Below are 12,503 nucleotides of genomic sequence, written 5' to 3' on the forward strand. Positions count from 1 at the left end.
TACCAAATCTATGATTTTGTACCAAATTATGTTTTTCTCAAATTCAAATTTCAATTGTATAACTAATTTTAAAAACCTAGTATTCATTAAATGCAAGTATGAGTCAGGATATATTCTTTTTTTTTTAAGAGTTATTTATTTATTTGAGAGAGAGACAGAGCATGCACACAACTTGCATTGTGTGCATTGTGAACCAGTATTGCTATCTTATTTTATTTATTTATTTATCTATCTATTTATTTATTTATTTTAAAGATTTTATTTATTTGAGAGAAAGAGAGAGAGAGCAGGAGCAGAGGGAGGAGCAGAGGGAGATGAAGAAGCAAGCTTCCCACTGAGCAGAGAGCCTAATGGAGGTGCTCCATTCCCAGGACTCTGGAATCATGACCTGAGCCAAAGGCAGACACTTAACTGACTGAGCCACCCAGGCACCCCTTGACACATTATTATTATCTAAAGTTCAGTTCACATTAGAGTTCAATTTGTGTTGTACAATTTTGAGCTTTGTCAGATGCATGATGCCATGTCCACCTTTACAGCATCATAATCATTTCACTGCCCTAAAAATTCCCTCTGCTCCACCTATTCATCCCTCTTCACCCCTCCCCACTCAAATTCAGATAACCACTCATATTTTTACTATATTTATAGTTTTTCCTTTTCCAAAATATCATATAGATGGAATTGCATGTATTTGCAGACTGGTTTCTCTCATCTAGCAATATGTATTTAAGATTCCTATAATCTTCACTTTTCTAGCAAAAGACTTAAGTCCCAAATGTTTTAAGCCTTCCCTTCTATCATTACATTTCTTTTAGGGAAAAAGGCAGTAATTATAGTTCACTTTAAATTGTGGCTCTGTCCACCTATCAACTTCTGAAAGTTTTTCTCATAGATTTTCCTTACGGGGAGCCTTCAAAGGAACTACAGTCAACATTAACAAAAGCTTCTCTGAACAGAGACATTTCAAAGCATTTTAAGCTATGATAAAATGGTTACAAAGGAGGTTTTATCTTTCATTTTGTTAGCAACAGCTGCCCTTAGAAGCCAAAATGCATCAGAGACTAAATGGTCAACATTAAGATGGTGCTGTAAAAGTCTCTGCTAGGCTCGGAAAATTTTTAGAAGTGGAAATAGAAAGCACTAACGAATATAAGGGAATATTTTATTGTGTCACTCTTGTGATATCTTGTATAATGAATGCCCTGTGATGTGCTGTGTCGACATTAGAAATACTATTAGTAATTCCCGTCTGTGACTACTTGGATGTTAATTATCATCAAGTATGTATTTAGACTGAGTAATTGTCTAGCACTTTGCTAAATATGTGTGGGGTAACCATGTATGTATCATGGTTCCTGATTTAGAGAGCATACAAATTTAGTTAACAAAATCTAAGAGGCAAAACCCACTAAAGAGCTAAAAGAATAGTTCAGAGACTTGAGATTTTGTTCTGACTTTCTCTGCATGATCCTGAATATGTCATATAGCCTCATTTGGCTTTCAGATGTTTCTTCATTTGGCATATTGTAATCACTAAAATAACTTCTGATATTCTGTTGTTCTGCAGATGAAATACCCTGTGGGTTGCTCATTAGAAATAAAAGGAGAACTATAAAGAAGGAACAACATTCAATGTAAAAAAACAATGAATGTGTAATATTTTTAGACATTTTAGCAGTTTTTTTTTTGCTAGTAAAGGATGATGAAAAAAAGAATAAAGATTAGTTGTTATCTTTTTAAAAAATATTTTATTTATTTATTTATTTGAGAGAGAGAGTATGAGCAGGAAGGAGGTGCAGGAAGAGGGAGAGGGTGAAACACTTTCTGCTGAGTACAGAGCCCAAGGGCGGCTCCCTCCCAGGACCCTGAGATCAGGACCTGAGCCCAAGTCAGATGCTGAACTGACTGTGCCACCCAGGTGTCCCATTATCTTTCATATATCTCAAATATGAAGAATATTATGTTTCCTAATTCATTCATTTATTTATGCCCTCAATTTATACGTATTTTTTAAAGATTTTATTTAGTTATTCATGACACACACACACACACACACACACACACACACACAGAGGCAGAGACACAGGCAGAGGGAGAAGCAGGCTCCATGCAGGGAGCCCGACATGGGACTCGATCCTGGGTCTCCAGGATCAGGCCCTGGACTGACGGCGGCACTAAACCACTGAGCCACCTGGGCTGCCCTCAATTTATACTTATTGAAAGCGTATTGAGTCTGGAACTGAACAAATGATCTCATTTCTATGAATTCTCTTAGTTGTAAAGCTCAGAGCTTATTAATCATCATTCTTTCTATACAGCAGGCATTTTTTTTTTTTTTTAAGAGAATCTACCCACAGAATGACTTGGGCCTAATTTGTAAATAATTCTCTCTTAACTTAATTCTTATTCAGTATCAATAATAAAGGATGGACCATAAAAATGGTTGCTCAGATTTTCTGAAGACTGTTATGAAGACAATCCTATGGATGTGACATTTTCCATACCTAGATTTAAAAGAGTTTCAATAGTTGTATTGTTTGTGATGATGAGGACTAGGGGAATGGAGTAGGGGTTATTTGATTGCTTTTCATGGGACTAATGTTAGAGATACTGTACATGAAATGTCTACCACAGCTTCTGGTACATAGATAGCATGTAATTATTATAACTATTATTAATATTTTAGAAAGAGGCTTCCTAATCCTTTATAGCTATAAGTGAAAAGATTACAAATAGGACCTCATGCCTTAAGAGATCTTACCTATGAAGCTTGGGCTGAGGAATACTTTATGCATTGAAGTCTAGCATATGTTTTTAATATTTACTTTTCACAATATTTATTAAGAAACAAGTTAAACACTAAACATATTTGGGTCAATTTATTTTAATATGTGTAATATATGGTGCTAAGGGCCATGGAAGTTCTTTTAACATAAACAAATTATTAAAAAGGAGTATATAGTGGTTTTTTTATTCCAGTAAAATATACTTAGTACAAATTTACCATTTTAATGATTTATAATGATTTCAGTGGCATCAAGTACATTCACATTGTTAATGTATTGTTAAATATTTTAACTTTTGAACTTCACTTTAATTAAAAAATATATTTGCTCAGTTTTCCTTTTTTATCATAAGAGTGACATCATAAATTCCTAACAACAGAAGGGAGAAAACTCTCACTTTTGCAATTCTTTCTAGTTTTTGACTCAAACTCATTTTATGTTAGCTATGGCTAACACATTCCTATGTGTCTTCGAAAACTGCTTGGGAATTTTTTAAAACTTGGATGTAAAGTTCCTTTGCTTAACAGCTTTTTCTTACAAGGATAGTACAACAAGGAGAAAAGTTTTAAATTGAGATAGAATTATGAAAGTAACTGAGATTATACTTGAAATGAAACAAGTTTACAAAATGCTTAGTAATCTTTAGGCATAGAAAAATAGTGTATATTGGTAAACTTTTAAAAAATGTTATTTAAATTCAATTTGCCAACATATAGTATAGCACCCAGTGCTCATCTCATCATGTGCCCTCTAGTGAATATTGGTAAATTTGAAAGAAAATATAAAATATTGTTAGATTAAAATAGATAAAGCACATCATTCTATTGAATAAAGCACATCATTCTATTGAATAAACATTCTTTGAAGATCTGATATACAAAGCACTTGGTAAGTACAATGAGAGTTACAAAATACAAAGTTTTAATCTAATTAAAGAGAAAAATATATTGACAAATAATGCAGAACAGAATAAGCAATCTGAGTGTTATGGAGGTGCAGAGATGTGAAAGATTGATTCTGGCTGGGGAGGGGAGATTTATGTGAAACATGTAGAACTGAAACCAAATTTTAGGATTTTTAAAGAAGATTTTATTTATTTATTTGTTTGGGAGAGAGAGAGAACAAGGGAGAGAGCAGAGGGAGAGGGAGATGTAGATGCAGGCTCCCCGCTGAGCAGGGAACCTGAAGAGGAGCTCGATCCCAGGACCCTGAGATCATGACCTGAGCTGAAGGCAGTTGCTTAACCAACTGAGCCACCGTGGTGCACCATGATTTTTAATAATTAAAAATTAGGATGGGGAGGGGAAGATTCTACTCAGGAGAATATGAAGATGAGCAATTTTGGGATTTATAAATTGTTAATTATATATTAATATTTTATAAGATTATAGAGGATTATAGATTAAAAAGAAAATATATTGAAGGACTTAATTCTCTTCTTATAATAAAAATTCATCCTTATTTTATATTTTGAAGTCCTTTTAATTTTGAGAATTTGATATGTGTTCAATAAATCAGAAGATTAAGAGGCTTTCTCAGATAGGAAGCAGTATACTGAAATTCCAGAATTTGGAACGAATTAATTTTTAGCCCTTCACACATTATAGCACCCATAAAGAATAAGGAAGGCTCTCATTTTCTAGTAGTTCATATGCCTTTGAAAAAATTCTCTTAACCTTCTAGGCTGAGGATAACTCAAAGGTTAGGGAGGATACTCAAGTTTCATTCTTTCTCTTCCTCTCTCCATTCCTCCTTTCCTTCCTTCCTTCCTTCCTTCCTTCCTTCCTTCCTTCCTTCCTTCCTTCCTTCCTTCCTCCTTCCTTCCTTCCTTTCTTCTTTCCTTCCTTCCTTCCATTTTTCTTCTCTTCTTTCTATCCTGATTCAGTTTATTCAAAGGTTTTATCTTCCTTTTATGTCATATTCCCCCTCTTTCAAATAATATTTATTTGCTAAAATACCCATCCATGGCTACCATCTGCTTCCGTATCTACTTCTACAATATTCCTGATAGAAACTATTTGTCAGTGGAATCAAAACTTTTAGAACTGAAAGGGACCTCATGAACAATAAATATTTCCACAGTAGTATAAGATTTATTACCCTCAAATGTTATATACTTTACTGGACCATCTTCACTATACCACGAGGTCTTGATGGATTTCACTTTTGTTTCAAATTGCCTCCACCTTAAGTATACAATAATTATTTGAGGAATGCAAGATGAGTGTTTATTTCAGACATCTCTTCTCATGATATCTTTTTCTACTTTTCTGTTCTTTTATAAGAACTTGGAAAATTTATCTTTATCTTTTAAACTACTAGTTTCCTTTTCATTATCATGTCTATAGAATTGTAGCTAGTTCATCATTATCTTTGTATTTGTATAGTTTTTATGAAGTTTACAGTACTTTCTATAGTTTGCCTCATTAAATCTTCTCACCAGTCCATTATCCATCCCGTTTTACAGATAATGAAACTAATATTTAGATTAAGCAAACTTTTCAGGTCAGCAGATTATGACTTTAGATCCCAACATAGTAGCTGGCATAATAGTAAATTGTGGTTGAACTGAAATGAGAGCTAATGCTCTTTCTTTTAACTTCACAATGAGACCAATTTTCCTATTGTTTTTCTTCTTTCCTTCTCTGTTTTCCCATTTCCTTTTTACCGAGTGCTGCTATATGTAAGACATAAGGTTGACTGCTGGATATATAATGAATATAAAACATTTGCTTTCATGAGGTTGACTACCTGGCTGGGGAGCAGGAGTCACACATTACAAAGTTAAATAAGAGTAAAAATTAGTTTTCTTTTTTTTTTTTTTTAAGATTTCATTTATTTATTCACGAGAGACAGTGAGGGAGAGAGAGAGAGAGAGAGGCATAGACACAGGCAGAGGGAGAAGCAGGCTCCATGCAGGGAGCCCAATGTGGGACTCGATCCCGGGACTCCAGGATCACGCCCTGGTCCGAAAGCAGGCGCCAAACTGCTGAGCCACCCAGGGATCCCCAGTTTTCTTTTTTCTTAAGTCTTACAGGTAAGAAGTAGAAAGGGAGAAGTCCAAAAAGTTTCATCTATCTGTAGTGCATAGTGTGTTAATTAATCTTTTAAGTGTTAAGCCATTTTTTCACTTTTGCAGTTATATTCATGAAACTATTTTAAATTTTCATAATTTAGAGCATTGGCTTAAATGAAAAATATTTTAAGGAACAAGTTAATTACCTTAATTAAAATATTATTTTTATATTAAACATTAATAGCATGACATGACGTTAAATGATGTTAAGGTTTATGGGTTCTTTATGAGCAAACTCGAAAAATTTCGTATGTGTTACTTACTAGTTAAATGTTAGCACCTTGCCAGTTCTGTGTTTTAAAAATACGATTGGGGTGTCAGTGTGGCTCAGTTGGTTAAGCATTCAACTTATGATTTTGGCTCATGTCATGATCTAAGGGTTGTGAAATTGAGCCCCACGTGGAGCTCTGTGCTCAGTGTGGAGTCTGGTTCCAAAGGAAGTGAAGGAGGAGTGAGGAGGCTTCGCTCACTCCTTCACACTCTGCCCTTTCCCCTGCTTGTGCTATCTAAACAAACAAACAAACAAACACAAACAAACAAATAAATAAGATCTTTAAAAAGTACTGTAGGGAAATGAGATGTTAATAAATATATCCATATATAAATTTTGAATTCAGGCATATAGAATGATTTAATAGTTAAAGTGTTACACAAAATAATCCATTTATGTTCATGTCCATATTTCTTATTGCTATAAACATATATATGCCAGGTGGCTCAGTGTTTTAGCGCCACCTTCAGCCCGGGGCCTTATCTTGGAGACCCGGAATCAAGTCCCATGTCAGGCTCCCTGCATGGAGCCTGCTTCTCCCTCTGCCTGTGTCTCTGCCTCATTCTCTCTCTCTCTCTCTCTCTCTCTCATGAATAAATAAAATCTTAAAAAATGTATATATAGCATATATTTTAACCCTAGTTTTATCTATGCTGTTGCTTAGCTTGCCAGTTGGGAAAGTTCTATTGCATAGAACATAAAATTAAAAAAAAATTAAGGTACAACCTTCTCAAATTGTTTGTCAAGTTGTCACTGGACAAGATTAGAATAATCAGGTCATATTTGACAATTTTCACAACTATGTAAGAAAAGATTTTATTTAACAGTTAATCCTGAAAATGAGTTCATAATGAATCCTTTATATTTCATTTCATTCTTTTTATATTTTTACTTCATTTCATTCTTAATTGCAGACTATATGAAGTAAAATGTGTGTAGTGAGAAGAGTTAAACATTTTTAAAAGGATTGCTTGATACATTCAATATTCAAATCTTTAAAATTTTAACATTGCTGGGCCTTCAGCCATGAAAGACATTTTTAGTTTTGGAAATTACAGAATTTGACAAAATATGTCTGCCTCATTTTTCTATTCTCAAGCAAGATGGAGAAATAAAAATTTTTCTCCTAATAAGGATGCGCTACCTTTCAGCTTCACTGATGTTTAAAAGTCTACGTTGAATTTTCTTCTTTCTGACCTAATATTTAATTTTTGACAATATTTTCTTCTGACGTGACTCCTGTGGAAAATGTGTGGACTGACACTTCTTTCTTTGACATGTGGAGACATAATCAGCAGTTTGGATAATGGTTTTGTGGTAGAAAAGGAATTAGACAAAAGATGAAAATAAATGCATCGCTATGATTTTTGATTACAAAAGTATTACAGAGTATTAACTCTGCATTTCCAGAAAGGGGGTAAAACAAGCTGAAAGCAGAAGCAGCATATTGTAGCAGAAAGAGCATTAAATTTTGGAGCTAGATCTGGCTCTAATCCATAATTACTTCTTGGATTCTTTTGTTTCTTCATCTGTTAATTGTTGATAGTAAAACCTCACTTTCAGGTTTTTTTTAAAAGCAGAATTATAGGTAAATTTTGTAAGCTGTTGAGGTGTTTGGTACATGATAAGCATTTAATAAACAACAGCATTATTTATGTTTTTATGTATTTATTTATTTATGAGAGAGAGTGAACACACACACAGGTGCACATGAGAGCAGGGGTGGGAGTTGGGGGGAGTAGAAGGTGAGGGAGAGAGAATCTTAAGCAGGGTGTGGAGCCTGATGCAAGCTTGATCTAACAACTCTGAGATATTGATGTAAGTCAACATCAAGAGTAAGATGCTTAAACTACTGAGCCACTCAGGCAAGAAATATTTAATTAAACTGTCATGAACAGTTGCTCAAATGCTTATTATTATTTATTGATATAAGAACTAATAGAATTAATGTACTAATTCACCCAAAAATATTTATTGAACAGTTAACTTGTATAAAGCGCTGTTCTAGACACAGGATACACCAATGAACAAAACAGAAAGAATTTACTATTCTTGTAGACTCTACCTTCTAGTCAGGGAAGACAGACAACCAACAGTAAACATAACAATTAAATAAATTATATGGTATGTTATAAGATGTTAAGTAAAAGCAGAATGAAGTAAAGAAGAGACATTGCTATATCACTTATTTTAGCCATTCTGACAGGTATAAGCTGATACCTAATGTAGTTTTGATTTGCATTTCCCTGAGAATTAGTAATGTCGAGCATCTTCTCATGTGTCTGTTGGCCATTTGTATGTTTGTTTGTTTGTTTGTTTGTTTTTGGAGAAATGTCTGTTTATGTCTTCTGCTCATTTTTAATTGGATTATTTGGGCCTTTTTTTTGGTGTTGAGTTGTGTAAATTCTTTATTTCAGATACAAAATCTTTATCATATATGTCATTTGCAAATATCTTCTGCCATTCGATGGGTTATCTTTTAGTTTGGGAGCTTGATACTAGGACCCTGGGATCATAACCTGAGACAAAGGCAGACACTTAACCAATGGAGCCACCCAGGCACTCCTATTTTTAATTTTTTTTTATTATGAATTCAATTTCCTTGTTGGCAATTGCTCTGTTCAAATTTTCTGTTTCTTTGTGATTCAATTTTGGGAAGTTATATGTTTCTAGGAATTTACCCCTTTCTTCTAGGTTGTCCAATTTGTTGGCATATAATTTTTTATAATAATCTCTTATAATGCTTAATTTCTATATTGTTGATTGTTATTTCTCCTCTTTCATTTCCTTGTTTTATTTCAAGGATTTTAAAAGTATTTATTCATCTGAGAGTGAGCATGAGCTTGAGTTGGGGGAGGGACAGAAGAAGAGGGAGAGAGAGAATCTCAAAAAGGCTGCATGCCCAGCAATAGAGCCCAATATAGGGCTTGATCTCATGGCCCTGAGATAATAACCTGAGCCCAAATCAAGAGTCAGATGCTCAACTAACTGAACCACCCAGACACCCTCTCCTGTTTCATTTTTTTTTAAAGATTTATTTATTTATCCATGATAGGCAGAGACACAGGCAGAGGGAGAAGCAGGCTCCATGCCAGGAGCCCGACGCGGGACTCGATCCCAGGACTCCAGGATTGCGCCGTGGGCCAAAGGCAGGCGCCAAACCGCTGAGCCACCCAGGGATCCCCTCCTGTTTCATTTCTAAATTGAGTCCTCTCTCTCTCTAAACGTTTATCAATTTTGTTGATCTTTTAAGAGAAACACTTCTTGGTTTTACTGATCTGTTCTGTTGTGGTTTTAGTTTCTATTTTATTTATTTTTGCTCTACTCTTTATTATTTCCTTCCTTCTACTGTTCTTGAATTTTGTTTGTTCTTTTTCTAGTTCCTGTAGGTGTAAGTTTAGGTTGTCTATTTGAGATCTTTTTGCTTCTTATGATAGGCCTGTATTGCTGTAAATTTCCCCCTTAGGACAGGTTTTGCTGCACCCCAAAGATTTTAGACTGTTGTTTTCATTTTCTTTTGTTCCATGTATTTTTTGATCTCCTCTTTGATTTTTTGGTTGACCCATTCATTGTTTAGTAGCATGTTACTTTTCCTTCATGTGGTTGATTTCTAGTTTCATTACATTGTAGTCAGAAAAGATGCATGGTATGATTTCAATCTTTTTAAATTTGTTGAGACTTGCCTTGTGGCCTAATATGTGATCTACTGTGGAGGATGTTCCATGTGCACTTGAGAAGAATGTGTATTCTGCTGTTTTAGGATGAAATGGTCTAAATATATCTGTTAGACCCATCTGGTACAATGTGTCATTCAAAACCACTGTTTCCTTGTTAATTTTCTATTTGGATGATCTATCCTTTGGTGTAAATGGGGTGTTCAAGTTCCCAACTATTAGTGTTACTGTTGGTTACTTCCTCTATGTTTGTTATTAGCTGCTTTATATATTTGGTTGCTTCCATGTTGGGTGCATAAATATTTAAAATTGTTAAATCTTCTATTTGGATTGTTCCCTTTGATTATGTAGTGCTCTTCTTATGTAGTGTCTTTGTTTTAAAGTCTATTTTGTCTGATATTAAGTATTGCTACTCTGCCCTTTTAATTTCCATTTGTATGATAAATGATTTTCCATCCCATCACTTTCAATCCATGTGTCTTTAGGTCTGAAATGAATTTCTTGTAGGCAGCATATCGATGGGTTTTGTTTTTAATCCATTCTATCACCCTATGTCTTTTGATTGGAGCATTTAGTCCATTTACATTCAAAGGAATTATTGATAAATATGTACTTATTGCCATTTTTTAAACTTGTTTTATGGTTGTCTTTGTAGTTCTTTCCAGTCCCTTTCTTCTCTTGTTTATTGTCTCATAGTTTGCTGGCTTTCTTTAGTGATATACTTGGATTTCTTTCTCTTTACTTCTTGTATATACATTACCAGTTTTTGATTTGTGATTATCACCAGGTTTAAATATAACGTCTTATGCATATAAGAGTCTATATTAAATTGATGGTCATTTAAAGTTGAACCCATTCTAAAAATACTTAATTTTTACTCCTTTCCCCTACTGTGTTTTGAGTATATGGTGTCATATTTTACATCCTTTTATTTTATGAATCCCTTGACTGATTTTTGGATATACTTTATTTTACTGTCTTTGTGTTCCTATTTTTTTTAAAAAATTCCTGCTATGGTCTTTCCTTTCCACTCAAGGATACTTTTTAACATTTTTTGCAAGGCTGATTTAGTGGTGATGAATTCCTTTAATTTTTATGTCTGGGAAACTCTTTATTTCTATTGTGAATGATAAACTTGCTGGATAGAGTATTCTTGGCTGCATGCTTTTTTTTCTTTCAGAAGTTTGAATTTGGTCTGGCCTGAAGTTTCTGCTTAAAGATCAGGTGATAGCCTTACGGGGTTTCTCTTGCATGTAACTGTTTTCATTTCTCTTGTTGCTTTTAAAATTCTCTCTTTATACCTACTTTTTGCCATTTTAATTACTATGTGTCTTGATATGGACCTCCTTGGGTTGACTTTGTTGAGGGCTCTCTATGCCTCCTGGATCTGGATTTCTGTATCCCCAGATCTGGGAAATTTTCATGTATTATTTCTTCAAACAAATATTCTGCCCCTTTTTCTTTCTTTTCTTTCGGTATCTCTATAATGCAAATGTTATCATGCTTGTTGGTGTCACTGAGTTCCCTCAATCTATTTTCATTTCTTTTTTTCTCTCTCTTTTTAGGCTTGATTACTTTATATTACTCTGTCCTCCATGTTTCTGATCTGTTCTTCTAATTCTTCTAGTCTATTCTTTATTCCTTCTAGTATATTTTTAATTTTATCTATTGAGTTCTTCATATCTGGCTTATTCTTTTTTATGTTGTGTATCTCTTTGTTGAGGGTCCTCCACTTTTTTCTCAAGTCCAGTGACTATTTTTATGACCATTACTTTGAATTCTCTATCAGGTATATAATTTATCTGTCTTTTATGTTTGTTTGTTTGTTTGTTTGTTTTGGCTCTCTTGCTTGTCCTGGTCTTTCATTTGGGACATATTCTTATGTCTCCTTATTTTGTCTATCTGTATCTGTTTCTATGGGTTAGGAAAGACGGGTATATCTATTGCTCTTGAAAGTAGTAGCCTTCTGAAGAGGTCCTGTAGTGTCCTACAGTGCAACATCTCCTGTTCAGCAGAACATGACATTTCAGGGGTATTTCCTATATATATTGCATGCACCCTATTGTTGTGGTTAAGCCAAGTTTGCCTTCAGTCCTGTTGCCTGCAATCCCTGTCTATGCCTGTGGTAAGCTGGGTTTGGTTCCTGTGTTGTTTATGGGCCAGTTTGGGGCCACCTTGGGCATGAGTTGTATCAGATCAGACACTCACCAGAGCTGTGGTGGCACTAAACTGCAAGGTGATCTTTCAGTGTTGTCTCCAAGAAGCTTGCTTGGTGAGTGGGGCCTGTAGTCAGACCAGATGTCTGCCCTCAACCCCCTGATGGGGCCACATTTGAACTAGTGTGTGTGATTTTCTTCCCCTCTCCCTGGGGCTGGATTCACCTTGGGGTGATGCTAGCCTCTGTTGGGGTATTGCATACTGCCACACTTATGGTGCCATTTCAGATGGACTCCTACTAAGGCCATGTTGAATAGGTAGGTCTGTAGGAGAATGCAGGGGCAAGGTACCAACAAAGTCTAAGCTGGTCTGCAGGGAGAGGGGGAACTTCAGGCACCTAGAAAAACTGCCAAGGCTGTGAAGGATGGGACAGATCTGCAGAATAGTGTGGGGGCAGGGGGTGCTGTTATTAAGCTAACTGGAAAGTGCATTGTGCTGGTTCTGTTAGGTGTCCTGTGTCTAGGCTGGGAATAGGG

The sequence above is a fragment of the Canis lupus genome, chromosome 12 (genome assembly GCF_048164855.1).
Source record: "Canis lupus baileyi chromosome 12, mCanLup2.hap1, whole genome shotgun sequence".
Lineage (NCBI taxonomy): Eukaryota > Metazoa > Chordata > Mammalia > Carnivora > Canidae > Canis > Canis lupus.